The sequence below is a fragment of the Oculina patagonica genome, chromosome 5 (genome assembly GCF_052425735.1).
Source record: "Oculina patagonica isolate OP01 chromosome 5, crgOcupat, whole genome shotgun sequence".
Classification (NCBI taxonomy): Eukaryota; Metazoa; Cnidaria; class Anthozoa; order Scleractinia; family Oculinidae; genus Oculina; species Oculina patagonica.
The window spans coordinates 2,549,234-2,575,531 of NC_135762.1; the positions used below are offsets into that span (position 1 = coordinate 2,549,234).

General features: G+C 39.8%; 6 pseudogenes across 1 annotated transcript in view; 5 read left to right on the forward strand and 1 right to left on the reverse strand.

The window, feature by feature from the left end:
- Positions 1–867: 867 nt before the first annotated feature.
- Positions 868–26,298, reverse strand: part of LOC144654743 (uncharacterized) — a 29,772-nt pseudogene continuing 4,341 nt past the window's right edge. Inside the window, exons 2-6 of the transcript XR_013570973.1 lie at positions 4,852–5,003; positions 4,713–4,761; positions 4,158–4,308; positions 1,812–2,056; positions 868–1,320 (exon numbers count right to left, since the gene is read on the reverse strand). The product of XR_013570973.1 is annotated as an uncharacterized LOC144654743 (transcript). The remainder of the gene's footprint in view (positions 1,321–1,811; positions 2,057–4,157; positions 4,309–4,712; positions 4,762–4,851; positions 5,004–26,298) is intronic.
- Positions 8,190–11,237, forward strand: LOC144654173 (CUB and sushi domain-containing protein 3-like; annotated as a pseudogene).
- On the forward strand, positions 11,458–14,514 carry LOC144654175 (CUB and sushi domain-containing protein 3-like; annotated as a pseudogene).
- LOC144654176 (protein lev-9-like) lies at positions 15,713–17,002 on the forward strand (annotated as a pseudogene).
- LOC144654177 (sushi, von Willebrand factor type A, EGF and pentraxin domain-containing protein 1-like) lies at positions 18,167–22,321 on the forward strand (annotated as a pseudogene).
- Positions 22,333–25,693, forward strand: LOC144654179 (CUB and sushi domain-containing protein 3-like; annotated as a pseudogene).

Consider the following 26,298-nt stretch of genomic DNA (forward strand, 5'->3'; position numbering starts at 1 on the left):
AAAAAAGCCGGGCCGACGTTTTTCAAGTTTGCCTGAACGCAATCCGTTTTAATCTTCTCGAATTTTCCCATCCATGCCTCTTTTTGGCCTTTCTGTATTTTTTATGAGTTATTCTACAGTTTTAAGCCGTTATTGTGATATTTCATTTAATTCTATGACCAGTTGGTCAGTGCCGAAATTGCCTAAAATTGCGTGAAATAGCCCCTTCAAAGAAATGTATGTCGGTAGAAGATTCGGTGTTTGCCGAAATGTTTTGAATGGAACTGGCAGATTAAATGCATCATTTTACGAGAAATTCGGCTAAACTTTCTAGAAGCATTCTTCCTTTACAAAACAACACAGGCAGTCCAGTCCCCCAGTGTTCTCTGTCAGGTAATGTGACACTTCCCGGAACAACGAAGAAACCATTATTGCGCCATACGAGACCACCTCAAAACGAGGGCGCCAATAACAGGGCCGGGCGGAGAATTCAGTCTCCGCGCAGTAACGGAAAACAAAAATCGTCGCTCGCCTTTCAATATTCATCTATTTTTGCTACACTTCTAATCAGTCAAGCATTCAAGTTATTTTCTTCATTCTTACGGTCTAAGCCAATACAAAACACCAGAGATATTTTACAGTATATATTTTATTTTAATTGTTTTTTCATGTCCGATTTGACAATAACAGACAAGTTACCCTTAAAAGCATGCACCCTTACTTTTTTTAACGAATGTAGCATTTCTAGTCAGCAATTAGAGCACTGAGGTCGAATTACAAACGCAGTAAACCCCGGAACATATTTGCTTAAGTCTATAGTTTATTCCACATTTCACCCCCAGGGCTCCCGCCCAAATCACCAAGGGAAAGCCCGGGACGAGGGCCACATTTTAGGGTAACAAAAACTGCATGCATTGCCTTTGTTTAACTCACAGCCCCTCATAAACTGAACCAAACTCTTATCTCTTGAACTTAGCGCAGACCGACACTAATAAGCCTGTTGCTCAGGGGGCGATGACCATTGGTGTTGAACGCCACACCTCTGTAATTCGAATCGGTATACGCTGTTCGGAAGTAGGGCGAGGATGGATCACTGCACCAGCTGCTACAGTGCTTGTAACAGTTACCCGTGTAACCGGAAATGAGGAAGCCGGAATAGAACGGATGATCGCAGATCAACAGCTGGTATGAGTAATTGTTGTTTGCTCCAACACCGTGCCACAACCCGTAGGGACTAGCACCATACCCATAGTTCGCCGCGGCCGTTATGGGCAGGTTGGTAAGTCTCTTGAAGTAGATTTCAGCTCCAGTTTGGTGATCAACGAAGATGATTTCTGTGAACTAAAAAAAATGAACGAAAAATGAAATATGAAAAGTGTGACATTCAACGGGAACTTCTTGTCATCCTGTCAATAAATCAAATTTCATTTAATCCTTGCAATCCTACACTTTTACTTTATCTCGAAACTTCTGGTTTTGTTATTTGTTTTGCTCTCTATGTAGAATCTTTTTATCGAACTAATTAGACTTGCTCGTGGTAGAGGGGAAGAGAGGGGGGGGGCGGGGCAATTAACCTGTATATTTGGCGGCATTTGGCGATATAGCTTGGGAATAAGCTGAATGAAATTTTGCTATTCGGCAAGACAGTGTCCTTTTAATAGACCATTTTCGATTCCGGATGGAGGAACGATCGCATTGGAGCAATGCGGGGAATCCAAAGCAAAATGATGAAGCCCTTAATGATATTCCCCTGCTAAGCCTGGCCCGCAAGCTAGTTCGCCCAATACTGGGATATGAATATGGTCTGTTCTACAAGTGGTACGCTAACTCACGGGGATGTTGTTACAGTTCGTCCTATACCCGTCAGTTCCATAAGGAAACTGAGCGCTGTATGTGACTTCGGTCCTGGGTTTGACTTATTCATCAGTAGTGTAACACATGGTCCATCCTCCATTGTATGACGTCATGTCACAGTAAGCCAGGAATGCATTTGAATGGCTTCCTGTATCTGGGTCCAACCAGTATAACCCATCTACCTGAGACTGTTCTCTGTTCTTGATATCCTTGCAGTCAATGCCTAGAAATTTAATCATTTAAAAGATGTGTGAACCAGCGAAGATTGGATTAAGACTTTTTGTCTTTATCTTCAGGTTCTTCCGATGTGATTCTAAACACCTTTATAAAATAACTCAGATACTACGCGCGCGCTGATTGGTAAAAAACCTATGTACTATTGTACCGGTAAAGTCCCGCTTCTGTGACTAGGGCTTTCCACAAGTTGCTCGGCAACTTTTTGGCAACTTTTCATGTTTCGAGCAACTTTTTCCCCTTCGAGCAACTTTTTTCCTCTCGAGCAACTTGTTGCATATTGAGCAATTTCCAGACCGAAGATCTCCGAAAATTATCCGAGTGTTGTTCAAAGGCCATACGAACGTTTCCGAAGATTTACGAAGTTTGACGAAGATTTTCGAGAAACGTCTGAAGACGTTTCAACTTTCGGCTCATTCTGTATTAAAACATTACAAAAACTCCTCAGCAAACATGACGTCATCATTTTACAAATTTTACCCTTGAGATGTTATTTAGATACTTCTTTTGCTGTGAAATTGCATAAAACAGCTTAGAAATCTTTTTTTTGTTTATAAAGCTAATCATCAAAGGGAAATTAGCATATATTTAAAGAAATTATCTTGATTAGAAGCAGCGTTTTGGATTTTTTGGAGCAACTTTCGAGCAACTTTTATTATCAGAAGCAACTTTTTTGGATTTTCGGAGCAACTTTTGAGCAACTTTTTGAGAAATTACGAGCAACTTTTTGGGAAATCTCGAGCAACTTGTGGAAAGCCCCACTTCTGTCCCGACATGGCCGCACTACGCTCGATTACGCATAAGGACGAAGAATTAACTTTAGTTTAATGTATTCTTTTGGTCTATCTTATGGTTAAAACGGAGGATATGTGATTATCGTAAATGATCATTATGAAAATTTACTGAGGGTGGATCAAAATTGAATTTTTCCGCCCACAACAGTTGAGCAAAGGCACTAGAGAAAAAAACAAAACGCAGAGACAAACACTGACTGAGTGAGAAGTAACAGAATAAACAGGTCTGCTTTCACTGGACTGGAAAAATAGGGATATGGTTACATTCAACATTAACTCGGAAATGTTATTTAAAAGGAAATAGAACTGATCGAATTTGTCGCGATGAACTAGAATTATTTTGATGGCAGAACCTCACACTGAGTTCTTGTACGCGCTTAAATTATATCTTCAGTTTTACGTGCTTTCAGTGCTTTATCTCAAGTCCGTTATTCGGCGAAAACAAAAGAATACGGAATAAATAAATTAAGAACAAATTTCTAAAGAAGTGTTTGTGGAACTAACCTTTATTCTCAATACCTTCGTCAGTCTGTGAAGTTTGCAAACTTGCAAAGTTTTCGTGCAGTCTTTTACCTGCTTTTACTTTCGCGGTGCCCTCCGGCCACAATTTGCTAGATTTCCACGTCAAAGAACTTTAAAATCGTTGAATATATTTCATACCGTGACAGTTTGTCTTTTTCCTTTCCTTTCTTATGACTTTCGTAGCTTTAAAAGAACTTTTAAACGTGTCGCGTCCAATTGTGGCTTTTGTGTGTGGAGCTGAACCTGTGATTTATTCTTTCGGCCGCTGTGATTGGTTTACCGCGTCATTCGATGAACTTGTTGAGAATAAGACATTTGATCACGAAAAATAAAATAGATTCTTATTTCTTTGAAGGACGTTTCCTATAGTTATTTCATAAAAGCAATAAACCACACTTTCTTTGGCTTTACTGGCGTAATAAAGCCACTTGGGATGTTGGGAGAACACTCGAAAAGCTTGTAAATCACTCGCCTGACGGCTCGCGATTTACAAGCTTTTCTCGTATTCTCCCAACATCCCGCGTGGCTTTATTAATTTGATTTTTTTCCATTGTCTTAATTGACTCATCCATTTATATTTACATACACGCGCAATTCGTTGACCATTTTATAATGGGAAATAATTTTTGATTTATTTTGTACATGTACGGTTGTTGTATTTCTGCAATCATGTTTGTTTTTTTATCCGAGAATCAACGTAAATATTCTCATATGGTCTATCGTGAAATCAGTGCTTGTTAAAGCCGAGGGCTCGTGAATTTATGTAGAGCTGACCTGGGTTTTCGCGGGAGTTTTGTGCCGCCATTTCGTCAGGCAGTCGTACCCAGGATTCTCCGTCGCAGAATTCTAAATGCTGGTTCACCATGCGCACCAATCCCCTGTTTGCCTGGCTGCAGTTGGCGGCGCAATCCTGGACACGAAAACACTGCCATAAACAAAGAGACGAAACGTTTCAGGTTAATTTGATTAGACACTTGGATTAGAATAGTAAATTATGATTTTTTTTTTTCTTTTCCCTTTTTTTGAGCCGTTGGCCATAGGAAACCTAGAGCTGTACGGCGAATGAAGATTATATAAATAAAGATTGAATACAAATGAAGATTGACTTTGTTCCCAAAGAAAATGTAGAATTTCGCATGCTGGAGTGCAAATCAGCATTTTTTGTAGTTTTTGGGGTTTACTACCATTTCACTACCATTCATTTTTCCGACCGAAAATTTTTTTGTTATAGATTTTGCAGGTTAACACAATCCCTTGGGCCAAGGTAAATCTCTAAATACTGTTTCCTCCGATCATTTCTGTATTTTTACCAAAATAAATTCAACATACCTGATGTTTCCCAGGATTCATTTCACCGAGCTGAGCGCAAAGCACGCCTCTGTTTGGAAAAATTAGTATACTAGTTTTGTAAATAAAAACTGAATATTACCGAGAGAGTATTCATAATGGCAGAGGTATGTGTACTTACTTTAGAGTTAAAGTTCCCAGGAAAACGACGAAAGGTAACTTCACAAGCATTCTGGTGTTGGTAGATTACTCAATGCTATGTGAGCGACTTTTGTTGTTACACTTGTATTTGATAACCTCTGAACGCTGATTTAAGGGGTATATATCTGCTGCCTAAAAGTAAAACGTAAAAGGATTTTAAAATGAATAAATAAAACTTTCCACTGGTAATCGAAACCTTCTCGATTAATAGCAAGGGTTCAACCTCGATCAACCTGTTTGTTATACATGTTCTTGCACGAAAAACTTTAACTAAAAAAATGTAGTGGTATAAATTATAGATGACACTAAGTATGCAAAGCTGCTCGTTTTCGTCTCATCTGAAAAACGCTTCGGTACCTTCCCGGGGGGGGGGGGGGGGCACTCCCTTATTAGGGCTTAACGGGGACGTGCAGCCCGATAGGGTATGGTTTTCAGGCTTTTTTGTTTTGAACAGGGTATATATTTCACCCCTTTTTGTCTTAAACAGGGTATCTTTGCATGGACCAGTGTCAAACAGGTTAGGCTTATATGCTTGTAGAGGTGTAACAAGCCGAATTCTTCCGTATTGTGACTTGCGTTGACTTCGGCATTGATACTTAGCTTAATTCACGATCACAGCAAAGCCAGTGAGGTGCTTGTTTTTGTCTTAGACGGGGTATTAAAAATTGTCATTCTGTATTCAACAGGGTAGGAAAACCAGAGGTTCGTGTCTTAATTAAACAGAGTCAGGGTTTAGGAGACCGGGCCGCACCTCCCTACCCGAAATTATGTCGAGTACCCCCGGGGGGGGGGGGGTACCTTGCCGAGGCTGGACATGTAAGATGAATCGCTTAATTACAGGGAAATTTTGTTGTTTGTTTATGTGTTTTTTAGGCTAATGAACTATCACGAGAGACTAGTGAGCTACTAGCGGAATCGACTTCAAATCAATATTAAAAGTCTGAGTTTTTAAGAATTCCACAGCCCAAGCAATTAAAGGGGTAGTTTACTGGGTTAAAAACAACAAGAATTGAAAGAAAAGTTTAAGTGGCAATACAAGGAAAAACAGCAAACAGCTGAATAAATTTAGTGAAGAAGACTGAGAAACGTAGTCCTGCACTGAATTATACATGATATGAAGCATGCACTCGAGCACGAGTAAACGTGTCGCACTAAAACCTCCTTGTACTGTATTGATGTTCCGACACGCTCTTCATAACCAAAACAATATATTGTTTCACTTACCTTAAATATCAGAGACGCTCCTTTCGAGAAACAACAAATCTGTGCGATTTTTTACAAAAAAGTACAAAAATTTACGGGATATGACAGAATACAGAATAGTATTGCGACTTTAGGATAACCCCCGCAAAACAGCTCTGTTGGATCGTTTTCTGGGAAATAACCCGATATCAAAGCTCCAGACGTGCGACAATAACGGGTCAAAAAGTCATTCTCGTGACTGAGTCTTGTTCGCTTGCCAAAGATATCAAAACCGAAAGTGCTGCTTTTCCCTGATAAGAGAAGGGCCGATACAGGCTTAGCTTTTGAAAAGAGGGTGGGAGTGGCGGTTAAAGGGAAGGGGGTTCATTACAAAGAAAGCCTTTTGTCTTCAGAAAGCTTTTTGTCTTGCCTTTGGGGGCTTAGCTAAAACTTAAAATTCTAAAGGAGCGAGGGGGGAGGGGGGCTATAAAGAGGTATACTTTAAGAAAAGAGATGGATGAATCGCTCCACTGAGGCAAATGTAGAGTACATTCTAAAAATAAAAGCGATATTTTTACTTCAATTGGGTGAAGTAATTCTGACAGATTACTTGAGGATCACTGGAGTGACCAGTGTAAAACGTATCCAACTGTTGAGTCAAGAAAGGCAAAAATCAAAGGAAACTGTTTCGTCTGTTTAAAGTCAAATCATTTACTGAAAGAATGCAAGGATAGCAAACCATGTTTCCACTGCAAAAGAGTTAAAAATCACCACAGAAGTCTTTGCCCAAGAAGGTTTTCTTCTAATGAGGAAAATAAAACTGAAAGTTCGTTATTGGTTTCTGGCAAACAGGTACTTATGCAGACTGCACTGGCAGATACTGTGAACCTCGAGACTTCAAAGAAGCTGCCTACCCGACTTTTGCTAGATTGTGGAAGCCAGAGAACCTACATATGTGAAGATTTAGTAAATAAACTTCAACTGAAGCCCAGCAATTCTGAAATCCTAACTCTCTTCACGTTTGGCTCAACGAAGCCCAATGAACTTAAAACTACCCTGGTTGAACTTGGTTTGAAATTAAAGAATGGAGAGACAATGAACATTCAAGCAAATGTGGTTCCAGAGATTACTGGAATGATTCAGAGGGCACCTGTCAATTCTGAGTAGTTTGACCCCCTTGTAAGGGGACATGAACTTGCTAACACTCTCCCAAATGAACTAGAGATATCAAGTGTGGAATTGCTGATTGGAAATGACTACTACAGTGATTTGGTTTTGCCAGAAAGGAATAAAGTGAGACCTGGACTGTACTTGCTTGGATCTCATCTGGGTTGGATTCTCTCTGGTCGACTGCCAACTGAAGAAAGTAAAACGTCAGAAATTTCCTCCACCACTATGCGTCCCACCCGAGCAGCAGCTACCCAAGCAAGGCAACTGATACAGAATCTCCTTTCCTCGGAAATCGGAACTTTCTCCTGGGGGAGTGTCGCGGATTTACCGCGATGAACTGGGGCAGAGTAAAAAGGCCAGGTTACCGGAAGAAAGGCCTGGTTACCTGCTCAACTTGTGACTTTTTAGAAAACGTGGTTTACGAACGATTGTGGCCATTTTCGCTTGACACAGTACATTTGGACCATTTGAAGTTCTGTTGTTGGATTCGGCAATATGTGATTATCACATCGGCAATACCAGGACCCTGGAGACATCAACAATGGGAATAAACAAATTTTTCGTGGAAATTACGATGAAGATTATGTGGCAGTGGGAGATACACCTGCTTCCCAGGTTACAAGATGGAGGGATCCAAATACCTTACTTGCACTAGTTTGAGAGAATGGAATCAAGCCAAACCAAAATGTGTATTGCCTTCTTGTGACCCTCCAAAACTCCTGGACAATTCTGAGATCAGAGGTTTAACGAAATCTTCATACAAATAGTCAGACAAAGTATTTTTTAAGTGCAAGACTGGATATTTCACAATAGGAATAGGACTGCTGACGTGTGGCTCAGAAGAATGGACCAGCCGTTCCTTTGCTTGCTTTCCAAAAAGTTGTGGTAACCCGGGTAACCTTCCAAACGGCAAACTGAAGTCCTACAACTTCACATTCAAAAGTAAAGTTTATTTTGAATGCAACCATGGCTACAAGCTTGTCGGAGACAAATACCGTCAATGCCAAGCGAATCAGAGATGGAGTGGAAAAATGCCAACTTGTGAACCAATTGATTGTGGAGTGCTACAAACTCCTGATAAGGCTGAAAAAGTATTTGAAACCCACACAAGAGTGGGTGGTGTCGTCAGATTTAAGTGCAAATTAAGTGCAAAAAGAAAGGCTACGACATCAGTGGCTCCGAGATTCGAACTTGTCAAAATGACGAGTCATGGAGTGGATTTCCAACATCGTGTAAAATTATAAGCTGTGGGAACCCAGGTACTCCTCTTCACGGTAAACAAACTAATGTGAAGAATGGTTATTATTGCCAGGCTTCACAATGCAAGGGAGCAGCATCTTAACATGTACAAGGACAGGAGCTTGGGACAAAGTCAAGCCAAGCTGTACATGCGAAAGAACTAATAAGGAAGCTTTCCGATACTGCAGAAAACAATGCAATCCAGACTTAGGTTGTAGTAGAGACAGGCAATGTGTTTGTGATGGAGACTGTGGTTACAGTTGTGTTTCGAAAGTTGTTGACTGCGGAAAGCCTTTCGTTCTACAAAATGGGAGAGACGAATATTCCTCGACCACATTTTTGTCCACTTTCAGATATCGGTGTAATAAACCTTACAATTTGCTTGGATCCAAGATACGGACTTGTCGTGGTATAAGGAGATGGGATGCATGGTACAGAACCATCATGCAAGATCATCTGCAAGGACCCTGGAGACATCAACAATGGGAATAAACAAACTTTTCGTCGAAATTACGATGAAGATTATGTGGCAGTGGGAGATAGAGCGGAATACACCTGCTTCCCAGGGTTACAAGATGGAGGGATCCAAATACCTTACTTGCACTAGTTTGGGAGAATGGAATCAAACCAAACCAAAATGTGTATTGCCTTCTTGTGACCCTCCAAAACTCCCGGACAATTCTGAGATCAGAGGTTTAACGAAATCTTCATACAAATAGTCAGACAAAGTATTTCTCAAGTGCAAGACTGGATATTTCACAATAGGAATAGGACTGCTGACGTGTGGCTCAGAAGGATGGACCAGCCGTTCCTTTGCTTGCTCTCCAAAAAGTTGTGGTAACCCGGGGAACCTTCCAAACGGCAAACTGAAGTCCTACATCTTCACATTCAAAAGTAAAGTTTATTGCACCTTCATACGTTCGCGACCTCCTTACTCCTTACACTCCACCTCGTCAGCTACGCTCATCTTCAAAAGACCTTCTTTCTATTCCGCATTTCAATTTGAAAACATATGGCGCAAGATCTTTCTCCGTGGCAGCTCCTACACTCTGGAATACTCTACCTTCTGACGTTAAGAACAGCTCCTCAGTATCCCTTTTTAAACATAAACTTAAAACTTTCCTTTTTAAAAAAGCATTTTTATAACTTTTTAGCAACATTTTTTATTAGTCTAAGATTTTAAGCATTTTTTGTAACCTTTTAACTATTTTTATATTAATTTTTTTAATAGTGTTTTTAATGTTTTTAATGTTACTTCTGTAAAGCGCATTTGAACTTTTAGGATATTGGCGCTATATAAATATATTATTATTATTATTATTATTATTTTGAATGCAACCATGGCTACAAGCTTGTCGGAGACAAATACCGTCAATGCCAAGCGAATCAGCGGTGGGGTGGAAAAATGACAACTTGTGAACCAATTGATTGTGGAGTGCTACAAACTCCTGATAAGGCTGAAAAAGTATTTGAAACCCACACAAGAGTGGATGGTGTCGTCATATTTAAGTGCAAAGAGAAAGGCTACGAAATCAGTGGCTCCGAGATTCGAACTTGTCAAAATGACGAGTCATGGAGTAGATTTCCAACATCGTGTAAAATTATAAGCTGTAGGAAGCCAGGTACTCCTCTTCACGGTAAATGTGAAGAATGGTTATTATTGCCAGGCTTCACAATGCAAGGGAGCAGCATCTTAACATTTGCAAGGACAGGAGCTTGGGACAAAGTCAAGCCAAGCTGTACATGCGAAAGAACTAATAAGGAAGCTTTCCGATACTGCAGAAAACAATGCAATCCAGACTCAGGTTGAAGTAGAGACAGGCAATGTGTTTGTGATGGAAACTGTGGTTACAGTTGTGTTCCGAAAGTTGTTGACTGCGGAAAGCCTTTCGTTCTACAAAATGGGAGAGACGAATATTCCTCGACCACATTTTTGTCCACTTTCAGATATCGGTGTAATAAACCTTACACTTTGCTTGGATCCAATATACGGACTTGTCGTGGTATAAGGAGATGGGATGGAACAGAACCATCATGCAAGATCATCTGCAAGGACCCTGGAGACATCAACAATGGGAATAAACAAATTTTTCGTGGAAATTACGATGAAGATTATGTGGCAGTGGGAGATAGAGCGGAATACACCTGCTTCCCAGGGTTACAAGATGGAGGGATCCAAATACCTTACTTGCACTAGTTTGGGAGAATGGAATCAAACCAAACCAAAATGTGTATTGCCTTCTTGTGACCCTCCAAAACTCCCGGACAATTCTGAGATCAGAGGTTTAACGAAATCTTCATACAAATAGTCAGACAAAGTATTTCTCAAGTGCAAGACTGGATATTTCACAATAGGAATAGGACTGCTGACGTGTGGCTCAGAAGGATGGACCAGCCGTTCCTTTGCTTGCTCTCCAAAAAGTTGTGGTAACCCGGGGAACCTTCCAAACGGCAAACTGAAGTCCTACATCTTCACATTCAAAAGTAAAGTTTATTGCACCTTCATACGTTCGCGACCTCCTTACTCCTTACACTCCACCTCGTCAGCTACGCTCATCTTCAAAAGACCTTCTTTCTATTCCGCATTTCAATTTGAAAACATATGGCGCAAGATCTTTCTCCGTGGCAGCTCCTACACTCTGGAATACTCTACCTTCTGACGTTAAGAACAGCTCCTCAGTATCCCTTTTTAAACATAAACTTAAAACTTTCCTTTTTAAAAAAGCATTTTTATAACTTTTTAGCAACATTTTTTATTAGTCTAAGATTTTAAGCATTTTTTGTAACCTTTTAACTATTTTTATATTAATTTTTTTAATAGTGTTTTTAATGTTTTTAATGTTACTTCTGTAAAGCGCATTTGAACTTTTAGGATATTGGCGCTATATAAATATATTATTATTATTATTATTATTATTTTGAATGCAACCATGGCTACAAGCTTGTCGGAGACAAATACCGTCAATGCCAAGCGAATCAGCGGTGGGGTGGAAAAATGACAACTTGTGAACCAATTGATTGTGGAGTGCTACAAACTCCTGATAAGGCTGAAAAAGTATTTGAAACCCACACAAGAGTGGATGGTGTCGTCATATTTAAGTGCAAAGAGAAAGGCTACGAAATCAGTGGCTCCGAGATTCGAACTTGTCAAAATGACGAGTCATGGAGTAGATTTCCAACATCGTGTAAAATTATAAGCTGTAGGAAGCCAGGTACTCCTCTTCACGGTAAATGTGAAGAATGGTTATTATTGCCAGGCTTCACAATGCAAGGGAGCAGCATCTTAACATTTGCAAGGACAGGAGCTTGGGACAAAGTCAAGCCAAGCTGTACATGCGAAAGAACTAATAAGGAAGCTTTCCGATACTGCAGAAAACAATGCAATCCAGACTCAGGTTGAAGTAGAGACAGGCAATGTGTTTGTGATGGAAACTGTGGTTACAGTTGTGTTCCGAAAGTTGTTGACTGCGGAAAGCCTTTCGTTCTACAAAATGGGAGAGACGAATATTCCTCGACCACATTTTTGTCCACTTTCAAATATCGGTGTAATAAACCTTACACTTTGCTTGGATCCAATATACGGACTTGTCGTGGTATAAGGAGATGGGATGGAACAGAACCATCATGCAAGATCATCTGCAAGGACCCTGGAGACATCAACAATGGGAATAAACAAATTTTTCGTGGAAATTACGATGAAGATTATGTGGCAGTGGGAGATAGAGCGGAATACACCTGCTTCCCAGGGTTACAAGATGGAGGGCTCCAAATACCTTACTTGCACTAGTTTGGGAAAATGGAATCAAACCAAACCAAAATGTGTTTTGCCTTCTTGTGACCCTCCAAAACTCCCGGACCATTCTGAGATCAGAGGTTTAACGAAATCTTCATACAAATAGTCAGACAAAGTATTTCTCAAGTGCAAGACTGGATATTTCACAATAGGAATAGGACTGCTGACGTGTGGCTCAGAAGGATGGACCAGCCGTTCCTTTGCTTGCTTTCCAAAGAGTTGTGGTAACCCGGGTAACCATCCAAACAGCAAACTGAAGTCCTACATCTTCACATTCAACAAGTTTATTTTGAATGCAACCATGGCTACAAGCTTGTCGGAGACAAATACCGTCAATGCCAAGCGAATCAGAGATGGGGTGGAAAAATGCCAACTTGTGAACCAATTGATTGTGGAGTGCTACAAACTCCTGATAAGGCTAAAAAAGTATTTGAAACCCACACAAGAGTGGGTGGTGTCGTCAGATTTAAGTGCAAAGAGAAAGGCTACGACATCAGTGGCTCCGAGATTCGAACTTGTCAAAATGACGAGTCATGGAGTGGATTTCCAAAATCGTGTAAAATTATAAGCTGTGGGAACCCAGGTACTCCTCTTCACGGTAAACAAACTAATGTGAAGAAGGGTTATTATTGCCAGGCTTCACAATGCAAGGGAGCAGCATCTTAACGTGTACAAGGAGAGGAGCGTGGGACAAAGTCAAGCCAAGCTGTACATGCGAAAGAACTAATAAGGAAGCTTTCCGATACTGCAGAAAACAATGCAATCCAGACTCAGGTTGAAGTAGAGACAGGAAATGTGTTTGTGATGGAGACTGTGGTTACAGTTGTGTTTCGAAAGTTGTTGACTGCGGAAAGCCTTTCGTTCTACAAAATGGGAGAGACGAATATTCCTCGACCACATTTTTGTCCACTTTCAGATATCGGTGTAATAAACCTTACACTTTGCTTGGATCCAAGATACGGACTTGTCGTGGTATAAGGAGATGGGATGGTACAGAACCATCATGCAAGATCATCTGCAAGGACCCTGGAGACATCAACAATGGGAATAAACAAATTTTTCGTCGACATTACGATGAAGATTATGTGGCAGTGGGAGATAGAGCGGAATACACCTGCTTCCCAGGGTTACAAGATGGAGGGCTCCAAATACCTTACTTGCACTAGTTTGGGAGAATGGAATCAAACCAAACCAAAATGTGTATTGCCTTCTTGTGACCCTCCAAAACTCCCGGACCATTCTGAGATCAGAGGTTTAACGAAATCTTCATACAAATATTCAGACAAAGTAATTCTCAAGTGCAAGACTGGATATTTCACAATAGGAATAGGACTGCTGACGTGTGGCTCAGAAGGATGGACCAACCGTTCCTTTGCTTGCTCTCCAAAAAGTTGTGGTAACCCGGGGAACCTTCCAAACGGCAAACTGAAGTCCTACATCTTCACATTCAAAAGTAAAGTTTATTGCACCTTCATACGTTCGCGACCTCCTTACTCCTTACACTCCACCTCGTCAGCTACGCTCATCTTCAAAAGACCTTCTTTCTATTCCGCATTTCAATTTGAAAACATATGGCGCAAGATTTTTCTCCGTGGAAGCTCCTACACTCTGAAACACTCTACCTTCTGACATTAAGAACAGCTCCTCAGTATCCCTTTTTAAACATAAACTTAAAACTTTCCTTTTTAAAAAAGCATTTTATAACTTTTTAGCAACATTTTTTATTAGTCTAAGATTTTTAGCATTTTTTGTAAGCTTTTAACTATTTTTATATTTATTTTTTTTAATAGTGTTTTTAATAGTTTTAACGTTACTTCTGTAAAGCGCTTTTGAACTTTTAGGATATTGGCGCTATATAAATATATTATTATTATTATTATTTTGAATGCAACCATGGCTACAAGCTTGTCGGAGACAAATACCGTCAATGCCCAGCGAATCAGAGATGGGGTGGAAAAATGCCAACTTGTGAACCAATTGATTGTGGAGTGCTACAAACTCCTGATAAGGCCTGAAAAAGTATTTGAAACCCACACAAGAGTGGGTGGTGTCGTCAGATTTAAGTGCAAAGAGAAAGGCTACGAAATCAGTGGCTCAGAGATTCGAACTTGTCAAAATGACGAGTCATGGAGTGGATTTCCAACATCGTGTAAAATTATAAGCTGTGGGAACCCAGGTACTCCTCTTCACGGTAAACAAACTAATGTGAAGAATGGTTATTATTGCCAGGCTTCACAACGCAAGGGAGCAGCATCTTAACATGTACAAGGACAGGAGCTTGGGACAAAGTCAAGCCAAGCTGTACATGCGAAAGAACTAATAAGGAAGCTTTCCGATACTGCAGAAAACAATGCAATCCAGACTTAGGTTGTAGTAGAGACAGGCAATGTGTTTGTGATGGAGACTGTGGTTACAGTTGTGTTTCGAAAGTTGTTGACTGCGGAAAGCCTTTCGTTCTACAAAATGGGAGAGACGAATATTCCTCGACCACATTTTTGTCCACTTTCAGATATCGGTGTAATAAATCTTACACTTTGCTTGGATCCAAGATACGGACTTGTCGTGGTATAAGGAGATGGGATGGTACAGAACTATCATGCAAGATCATCTGCAAGGACCCTGGAGACATCAACAATGGGAAAAAATAAATTTTTCGTGGAAATTACGATGAAGATTATGTGGCAGTGGGAGATAGAGCGGAATACACCTGCTTCCCAGGGTTACAAGATGGAGGGCTCCAAATACCTTACTTGCACTAGTTTGGGAGAATGGAATCAAACCAAACCAAAACGTGTATTGCCTTCTTGTGACCCTCCAAAACTCCCGGACAATTCTGAGATCAGAGGTTTAACGAAATCTTCATACAAATATTCAGACAAAGTATTTCTCAAGTGCAAGACTGGATATTTCACAATAGGAATAGGACTGCTGACGTGTGGCTCAGAAGGATGGACCAGCCGTTCCTTTGCTTGCTCTCCAAAAAGTTATTGTAACCCGGGGAACCTTCCAAACGGCAAACTGAAGTCCTACATCTTCACATTCAAAAGTAAAGTTTATTGCACCTTCATACGTTCGCGACCTCCTTACTCCTTACACTCCACCTCGTCAGCTACGCTCATCTTCAAAAGACCTTCTTTCTATTCCGCATTTCAATTTGAAAACATATGGCGCAAGATCTTTCTCCGTGGCAGCTCCTACACTCTGGAATACTCTACCTTCTGACATTAAGAACAGCTCCTCAGAATCCCTTTTTAAACATAAACTTAAAACTTTCCTTTTTAAAAAAGCATTTTTATAACTTTTTAGCAACATTTTTTATTAGTCTAAGATTGTAAGCATTTTTTGTAACCTTTTAACTATTTTTATTTCTGTAAAGCGCTTTTGAACTTTTAGGATATTGGCGCTATATAAATATATTATTATTATTATTATTATTATTATTATTTTGAATGCAACCATGGCTACAAGCTTGTCGGAGACAAATACCGTCAATGCCAAGCGAATCAGAGATGAGGTGGAAAAATGCCAACTTGTGAACCAATTGATTGTGGAGTGCTACAAACTCCTGATAAGGCCTGAAAAAGTATTTGAAACCCACACAAGAGTGGGTGGTGTCGTCAGATTTAAGTGCAAAGAGAAAGGCTACGAAATCAGTGGCTCAGAGATTCGAACTTGTCAAAATGACGATTCATGGAGTGGACATCCAAAATCGTGTAAAATTATAAGCTGTAGGAAGCCAGGTACTCCTCTTCACGGTAAACAAACTAATGTGAAGAATGGTTATTATTGCCAGGCTTCACAATGCAAGGGAGCAGCATCTTAACATGTACAAGGACAGGAGCTTGGGACAAAGTCAAGCCAAGCTGTACATGCGAAAAAACTAATAAGGAAGCTTTCCGATACTGCAGAAAACAATGCAATCCAGACTTAGGTTGTAGTAGAGACAGGCAATGTGTTTGTGATGGAGACTGTGGTTACAGTTGTGTTTCGAAAGTTGCTGACTGCGGAAAGCCTTTCGTTCTACAAAATGGGAGAGACGAATATTCCTCGACCACATTTTTGTCCACTTTCAGATATCGGTGTAATAAACCTTACACTTTGCTTGGATCCAAGATACGGACTTGTCGTGGTATAAGGAGATGGGATGGTACAGAACCATCATGCAAGATCATCTGCAAGGACCCTGGAGACATCAACAATGGGAGTAAACAAATTTTTAGTCGAAATTACGATGAAGATTATGTGGCAGTGGGAGATAGAGCGGAATACACCTACTTCCCAGGGTTACAAGATGGAGGGCTCCAAATACCTTACTTGCACTAGTTTGGGAGAATGGAATCAAACCAAACCAAAACGTGTATTGCCTTCTTGTGACCCTCCAAAACTCCCGGACAATTCTGAGATCAGAGGTTTAACGAAATCTTCATACAAATATTCAGACAAAGTATTTCTCAAGTGCAAGACTGGATATTTCACAATAGGAATAGGACTGCTGACGTGTGGCTCAGAAGGATGGACCAGCCGTTCCTTTGCTTGCTCTCCAAAAAGTTGTGGTAACCCGGGGAACCTTCCAAACGGCAAACTGAAGTCCTACATCTTCACATTCAAAAGTAAAGTTTATTGCACCTTCATACGTTCGCGACCTCCTTACTCCTTACACTCCACCTCGTCAGCTACGCTCATCTTCAAAAGACCTTCTTTCTATTCTATTAGCGCCTTCTTATTTATCGTCCCTTATTTCTCTTAGGCTCCCCTCCAAATATAATCTCAGGAATTCTAGCGATAACCTTTTACTTAGCTATCCACGTTTTAAATCAAAAGCCACACTAGGTGACCGTTCTTTTACCTGTGCTGCGCCGAAACTTTGGAACGCGCTTCCATTTGATATAAGAAGTGCCAGCACTGTTACTATTTTTAAAGCTAAGCTAAAAACACACCTTTTTCGTCGTTCATTTTTATCATAGTTGTTTTTAAATTATATTTTACTTTTAATAATTGTAATTTTAGCTTTTTAAAATCATTGTAAGTTTACCTTTAATTGTAGCTTTAGCTTTTTAAATTCATTGTAAGTTTACTCTTAATTGTAATTTTAGTTTTTAGCTTTTTTATTCCGTTTTTAATCTTGTAATGCGCATTTGAACATTTTATATATGAAATTTGCGCACTATAAATGTTATTATTATTATTATTATTATTCCGCATTTCAATTTGAAAACATATGGCGCAAGATCTTTCTCCGTGGCAGCTCCTACACTCTGGAATACTCTACCTTCTGACATTAAGAACAGTTCCTCAGAATCCCTTTTTAAACATAAACTTAAAACTTTCCTTTTTAAAAAAGCATTTTTATAACTTTTTAGCAACATTTTTTATTAGTCTAAGATTGTAAGCATTTTTTGTAACCTTTTAACTATTTTTATTTCTGTAAAGCGCTTTTGAACTTTTAGGATATTGGCGCTATATAAATATATTATTATTATATAAATATATTATTATTATTATTATTATTATTATTATTATTAATCGCCGCAAAGAAAGGGGAGGATTACGCAACAACGGTGTCTTGGATCAGATCAAAAGTCTCATTTGCGATCCTCCGATCCGCCTTAATCTGCCTAAGGGGATCAAGAACTGTAAAGAGAAACAGGAACATTGAAATTTATGATATGGACTTTCAAGTAGAGAATTCTCGTACTGCAATTTAGATCGAATATTTTTTTTTTAATATATAGTTCTTCTTTTATTATTGCTCTCGAAGTCGCTTTTACTATTTTTCTACATTTTTAAAGACACTGTTTTTTATTATTATGTAAATAATATGTTTATATATAAAGTTCTTATTCGAACAATCAATTATTTTTAAAAAATTATTATTATTATTATTATTATTATTATTATTTTGAATGCAACCATGGCTACAAGCTTGTCGGAGACAAATACCGTCAATGCCAAGCGAATCAGAGATGGGGTGGAAAAATGCCAACTTGTGAACCAATTGATTGTGGAGTGCTACAAACTCCTGATAAGGCTGAAAAAGTATTTGAAACCCACACAAGAGTGGTTGGTGTCGTCAGATTTAAGTGCAAAGAGAAAGGCTACGAAATCAGTGGCTCAGAGATTCGAACTTGTCAATGCAAAATGACGATTCATGGAGTGGATTTCCAAAATCGTGTAAAATTATAAGCTGTAGGAAGCCAGGTACTCCTCTTCACGGTAAACAAACTAATGTGAAGAATGGTTTTTATTGCCAGGCTTCACAATGCAAGGGAGCAGCATCTTAACATGTACAAGGACAGGAGCTTGGGACAAAGTCAAGCCAAGCTGTACATGCGAAAGAACTAATAAGGAAGCTTTCCGATACTGCAGAAAACAATGCAATCCAGACTTAGGTTGAAGTAGAGACAGGCAATGTGTTTGTGATGGAGACTGTGGTTACAGTTGTGTTTCGAAAGTTGTTGACTGCGGAAAGCCTTTCGTTCTACAAAATGGGAGAGACGAATATTCCTCGACCACATTTTTGTCCACTTTCAGATATCGGTGTAATAAATCTTACACTTTGCTTGGATCCAAGATACGGACTTGTCGTGGTATAAGGAGATGGGATGGTACAGAACCATCATGCAAGATCATCTGCAAGGACTCTGGAGACATCAACAATGGGAATAAATAAATTTTTAGTCGAAATTACGATGAAGATTATGTGGCAGTGGGAGATAGAGCGGAATACACCTGCTTCCCAGGGTTACAAGATGGAGGGCTCCAAATACCTTACTTGCACTAGTTTGGGAGAATGGAATCAAACCAAACCAAAACGTGTATTGCCTTCTTGTGACCCTCCAAAACTCCCGGACAATTCTGAGATCAGAGGTTTAACGAAATCTTCATACAAATATTCAGACAAAGTATTTCTCAAGTACAAGACTGGATATTTCACAATAGGAATAGGACTGCTGACGTGTGGCTCAGAAGGATGGACCAGCCGTTCCTTTGCTTGCTCTCCAAAAAGTTGTGGTAACCCGGGGAACCTTCCAAACGGCAAACTGAAGTCCTACATCTTCACATTCAAAAGTAAAGTTTATTGCACCTTCATACGTTCGCGACCTCCTTACTCCTTACACTCCACCTCGTCAGCTACGCTCATCTTCAAAAGACCTTCTTTCTATTCCGCATTTCAATTTGAAAACATATGGCGCAAGATCTTTCTCCGTGGCAGCTCCTACACTCTGGAATACTCTACCTTCTGACATTAAGAACAGTTCCTCAGAATCCCTTTTTAAACATAAACTTAAAACTTTCCTTTTTAAAAAAGCATTTTTATAACTTTTTAGCAACATTTTTTATTAGTCTAAGATTGTAAGCATTTTTTGTAACCTTTTAACTATTTTTATTTCTGTAAAGCGCTTTTGAACTTTTAGGATATTGGCGCTATATAAATATATTATTATTATATAAATATATTATTATTATTATTATTATTATTATTATTAATCGCCGCAAAGAAAGGGGAGGATTACGCAACAACGGTGTCTTGGATCAGATCAAAAGTCTCATTTGCGATCCTCCGATCCGCCTTAATCTGCCTAAGGGGATCAAGAACTGTAAAGAGAAACAGGAACATTGACATTTATGATATGGACTTTCAAGTAGAGAATTCTCGTACTGCAATTTAGATCGAATATTTTTTTTTAATATATAGTTCTTCTTTTATTATTGCTCTCGAAGTCGCTTTTACTATTTTTCTACATTTTTAAAGACACTGTTTTTTATTATTATGTAAATAATATGTTTATATATAAAGTTCTTATTCGAATAATCAATTATTTTTAAAAAATTATTATTATTATTATTATTATTATTATTATTATTATTTTGAATGCAACCATGGCTACAAGCTTGTCGGAGACAAATACCGTCAATGCCAAGCGAATCAGAGATGGGGTGGAAAAATGCCAACTTGTGAACCAATTGATTGTGGAGTGCTACAAACTCCTGATAAGGCTGAAAAAGTATTTGAAACCCACACAAGAGTGGTTGGTGTCGTCAGATTTAAGTGCAAAGAGAAAGGCTACGAAATCAGTGGCTCAGAGATTCGAACTTGTCAATGCAAAATGACGATTCATGGAGTGGATTTCCAAAATCGTGTAAAATTATAAGCTGTAGGAAGCCAGGTACTCCTCTTCACGGTAAACAAACTAATGTGAAGAATGGTTTTTATTGCCAGGCTTCACAATGCAAGGGAGCAGCATCTTAACATGTACAAGGACAGGAGCTTGGGACAAAGTCAAGCCAAGCTGTACATGCGAAAGAACTAATAAGGAAGCTTTCCGATACTGCAGAAAACAATGCAATCCAGACTTAGGTTGAAGTAGAGACAGGCAATGTGTTTGTGATGGAGACTGTGGTTACAGTTGTGTTTCGAAAGTTGTTGACTGCGGAAAGCCTTTCGTTCTACAAAATGGGAGAGACGAATATTCCTCGACCACATTTTTGTCCACTTTCAGATATCGGTGTAATAAATCTTACACTTTGCTTGGATCCAAGATACGGACTTGTCGTGGTATAAGGAGATGGGATGGTACAGAACCATCATGCAAGATCATCTGCAAGGACTCTGGAGACATCAACAATGGGAATAAATAAATTTTTAGTCGAAATTACGATGAAGATTATGTGGCAGTGGGAGATAGAGCGGAATACACCTGCTTCCCAGGGTTACAAGATGGAGGGCTCCAAATACCTTACTTGCACTAGTTTGGGAGAATGGAATCAAACCAAACCAAAACGTGTATTGCCTTCTTGTGACCCTCCAAAACTCCCGGACAATTCTGAGATCAGAGGTTTAACGAAATCTTCATACAAATATTCAGACAAAGTATTTCTCAAGTACAAGACTGGATATTTCACAATAGGAATAGGACTGCTGACGTGTGGCTCAGAAGGATGGACCAGCCGTTCCTTTGCTTGCTCTCCAAAAAGTTGTGGTAACCCGGGGAACCTTCCAAACGGCAAACTGAAGTCCTACATCTTCACATTCAAAAGTAAAGTTTATTGCACCTTCATACGTTCGCGACCTCCTTACTCCTTACACTCCACCTCGTCAGCTACGCTCATCTTCAAAAGACCTTCTTTCTATTCCGCATTTCAATTTGAAAACATATGGCGCAAGATCTTTCTCCGTGGCAGCTCCTACACTCTGGAATACTCTACCTTCTGACATTAAGAACAGTTCCTCAGAATCCCTTTTTAAACATAAACTTAAAACTTTCCTTTTTAAAAAAGCATTTTTATAACTTTTTAGCAACATTTTTTATTAGTCTAAGATTGTAAGCATTTTTTGTAACCTTTTAACTATTTTTATTTCTGTAAAGCGCTTTTGAACTTTTAGGATATTGGCGCTATATAAATATATTATTATTATATAAATATATTATTATTATTATTATTATTATTATTATTATTATTAATCGCCGCAAAGAAAGGGGAGGATTACGCAACAACGGTGTCTTGGATCAGATCAAAAGTCTCATTTGCGATCCTCCGATCCGCCTTAATCTGCCTAAGGGGATCAAGAACTGTAAAGAGAAACAGGAACATTGACATTTATGATATGGACTTTCAAGTAGAGAATTCTCGTACTGCAATTTAGATCGAATATTTTTTTTTAATATATAGTTCTTCTTTTATTATTGCTCTCGAAGTCGCTTTTACTATTTTTCTACATTTTTAAAGACACTGTTTTTTATTATTATGTAAATAATATGTTTATATATAAAGTTCTTATTCGAATAATCAATTATTTTTAAAAAATTATTATTATTATTATTATTATTATTATTATTATTATTTTGAATGCAACCATGGCTACAAGCTTGTCGGAGACAAATACCGTCAATGCCAAGCGAATCAGAGATGGGGTGGAAAAATGCCAACTTGTGAACCAATTGATTGTGGAGTGCTACAAACTCCTGATAAGGCTGAAAAAGTATTTGAAACCCACACAAGAGTGGTTGGTGTCGTCAGATTTAAGTGCAAAGAGAAAGGCTACGAAATCAGTGGCTCAGAGATTCGAACTTGTCAATGCAAAATGACGATTCATGGAGTGGATTTCCAAAATCGTGTAAAATTATAAGCTGTAGGAAGCCAGGTACTCCTCTTCACGGTAAACAAACTAATGTGAAGAATGGTTTTTATTGCCAGGCTTCACAATGCAAGGGAGCAGCATCTTAACATGTACAAGGACAGGAGCTTGGGACAAAGTCAAGCCAAGCTGTACATGCGAAAGAACTAATAAGGAAGCTTTCCGATACTGCAGAAAACAATGCAATCCAGACTTAGGTTGAAGTAGAGACAGGCAATGTGTTTGTGATGGAGACTGTGGTTACAGTTGTGTTTCGAAAGTTGTTGACTGCGGAAAGCCTTTCGTTCTACAAAATGGGAGAGACGAATATTCCTCGACCACATTTTTGTCCACTTTCAGATATCGGTGTAATAAATCTTACACTTTGCTTGGATCCAAGATACGGACTTGTCGTGGTATAAGGAGATGGGATGGTACAGAACTATCATGCAAGATCATCTGCAAGGACCCTGGAGACATCAACAATGGGAATAAATAAATTTTTAGTCGAAATTACGATGAAGATTATGTGGCAGTGGGAGATAGAGCGGAATACACCTGCTTCCCAGGGTTACAAGATGGAGGGCTCCAAATACCTTACTTGCACTAGTTTGGGAGAATGGAATCAAACCAAACCAAAACGTGTATTGCCTTCTTGTGACCCTCCAAAACTTCCGGACAATTCTGAGATCAGAGGTTTAACGAAATCTTCATACAAATATTCAGACAAAGTATTTCTCAAGTGCAAGACTGGATATTTCACAATAGGAATAGGACTGCTGACGTGTGGCTCAGAAGGATGGACCAGCCGTTCCTTTGCTTGCTCTCCAAAAAGTTGTGGTAACCCGGGGAACCTTCCAAACGGCAAACTGAAGTCCTACATCTTCACATTCAAAAGTAAAGTTTATTGCACCTTCATACGTTCGCGACCTCCTTACTCCTTACACTCCACCTCGTCAGCTACGCTCATCTTCAAAAGACCTTCTTTCTATTCCGCATTTCAATTTGAAAACATATGGCGCAAGATCTTTCTCCGTGGCAGCTCCTACACTCTGGAATACTCTACCTTCTGACATTAAGAACAGCTCCTCAGAATCCCTTTTTAAACATAAACTTAAAACTTTCCTTTTTAAAAAAGCATTTTTATAACTTTTTAGCAACATTTTTTATTAGTCTAAGATTGTAAGCATTTTTTGTAACCTTTTAACTATTTTTATTTCTGTAAAGCGCTTTTGAACTTTTAGGATATTGGCGCTATATAAATATATTATTATTATTATTATTATTATTATTATTATTATTATTATTTTGAATGCAACCATGGCTACAAGCTTGTCGGAGACAAATACCGTCAATGCCAAGCGAATCAGAGATGGGGTGGAAAAATGCCAACTTGTGAACCAATTGATTGTGGAGTGCTACAAACTCCTGATAAGGCTGAAAAAGTATTTGAAACCCACACAAGAGTGGTTGGTGTCGTCAGATTTAAGTGCAAGGAGAAAGGCTACGAAATCAGTGGCTCAGAGATTCGAACTTGTCAAAATGACGAGTCATGGAGTGGATTTCCAACAACGTGTAAAATTATAAGCTGTGGGAACCCAGGTACTCCTCTTCACGGTAAATGTGAAGAATGGTTATAACTTTGGTGGTTCAGTGGAATTTATTTTCAAAGATAAGTACACACTATCAGTAGAAAGAAGCAAGATTTTCTGCGAAGACACCAAAGATTGGAGTTTACCTATTCCACGATGCTGGGCTCCATGTTCTGATCCCGGCATGCTAGGCAATGGAAGGAGAACCGGTGACGACTTTAGACATGGTAAATCAGTGACCTTTAAATGCAAGGTCGATTATGAACTGAAAGGAAAGGCAACTATCAGCTGTAACAATGGAATATGTTCAGACGACATTCCACAGTGCACAGCTCCATGTCCTGATCCCGGTACACCAGATAATGGAATCAGAATGGGGGATGACTTTAAACATGGTAAATCAGTAACCTTTAAAGGCCTTCGAAACACTCATTGAAGCACGAGCAGTAAAGCCTTTTGAAAGACTCCACTATTTAGGAAAATACGTCAAAGGAAAGGCGAAACAGGTCGTGGCTAGCTTCCTGTTCCTTGATTCTGAGGACGCCTACGAAAAGGCGAAAGAAATGCTTCCCACATGGTTTGGAGACCCATTTGTTGTCGTGTCTAGCTGCCGAAGTAAGCTTGACTCCTGGTCTACTATCCACCCTAACGATGGCCCTGGAATGAGAAAATTTGCGAATTACTTGGTTCAGTGTGAACAACTTATGAAGAGCAACGGGAGTCTGCGAGTTCTCGACGACGACCAAGAGAACAGAAAACTAGCATCGAAACTGCCAAGGTGGGCCAGCAATCGATGGCGCCGAGCTGCCTTCAACTGGAAGGAAGAGAAGGGGACCTTTCCCCCTTTTTCTGAGTTTGTAAAGTTTGTGGTAAGAGAAGCCGACATAGCCTGCGACCCAACCTTGTCTTCACCGCCGCCAAGCAACAACAACCTCTACGAAAGGAAAAGATCTGAAAGGCGGAGATAATTTCAAGGAATACCTTATGGGGTCAACACTTTTATGACAAGCTCAGCGTGGAAAATTCCGGAAAGTAAAGAAACCTCGGATAGCAAGAAGTGTGCACTCTGCAACAAGGCACATAACATTGACGTATGTTACGAGTTTGTGAGCAAACCGATAAGTGAAAGGAAGGCTTTCGCTTCAACAAAGGGGCTTTGCTTTGGCTGTCTGGAGTATGGTCATCTATCAAAGGACTGCCCAAAAGGAAGCACGTGCAACGTCTGTAAAAGATCGCATCCAACCTCACTTCATGGCGATTTTAAAAGGCGGGAGGGAGAACAAGGCGACACCAGCACAGCTAAAGATCCAAGTAAGCCGCCCTCATCAGATAATCCTGCAGCCTGTTTTGCAAGCACGCAGAACCAAAATCAAGCACATTCGATTATTGTTCCAGTCTGGCTTCACCATCCCAATGATCCAAGCAACGAATGCCTCGTGTATGCGCTCCTAGACGATCAGTCCAATACCACGTTCCTTCACTTACTGTGCTGTTGATCTGTTTGGACCCTTCCATATCAAGGAAGGTCGAAAGGAGCTTAAGCGTTACGGAGTTATCTTCACGTGTATGTCCTCACGTGCCATTCACCTGTCAGATCCGAACAGTACGTAATGTGCTTGCTGTCCTGTTAGATCAATGCGGTACGCAACTGGACGACGAATCCCTCCGAACCTTTATGACGGAAGCAGAAGCAGTTGTTAACAGCCGACCCCTGACAGTTGAAGGACTGAGCTCGGTAGTTTTGCCACCGCCTGGAGTGTTTCAACGAGCCGACGTCTACCTTCCCAAACGATGACGCCGAGTCCAGTATTAAGCGAATGAATTCTGGTCACGCTGGAAGAAAGAATATCTGCAATCGCTTCAAGAACGACAGAAGTGGACACGCCCTCGCCGCAATCTTGCAGTTAATGATGTTGTGATCATAAAGGACGACAACCTTCCACGGAATATTTTGCAGATTGCCCGAGTGGAAAGCGTTTACCCTGATGCTGATGGCTATGTGCGAAAGGTCAAGCTAGCAGTCGGAGATGCGTCTCTTAGTAACAAGGGCCAAAGAACCAAGCCGGTCAGCTACCTAGAATGACCTTGCCAGAAGTTGGTACTGCTGGTACCGAATGAAGAAGCAGACGAAGAGTGAACGAAGTGCAGTGTGAGAACCGGGGATTCCCCACCGAGGAGCCTTAGTGCTTGATTGAACTGAACTCGTTTTGTTTTCTGTTAAGAACGTATAATTGACATTGTTTGATTTGAACGCTTTGATTCTTAAATTGATTAATCAATTTAGGGGAGCGTGCGTCACGCAATCTATTGTCTTCAAGTAGGTTAATATTAGCG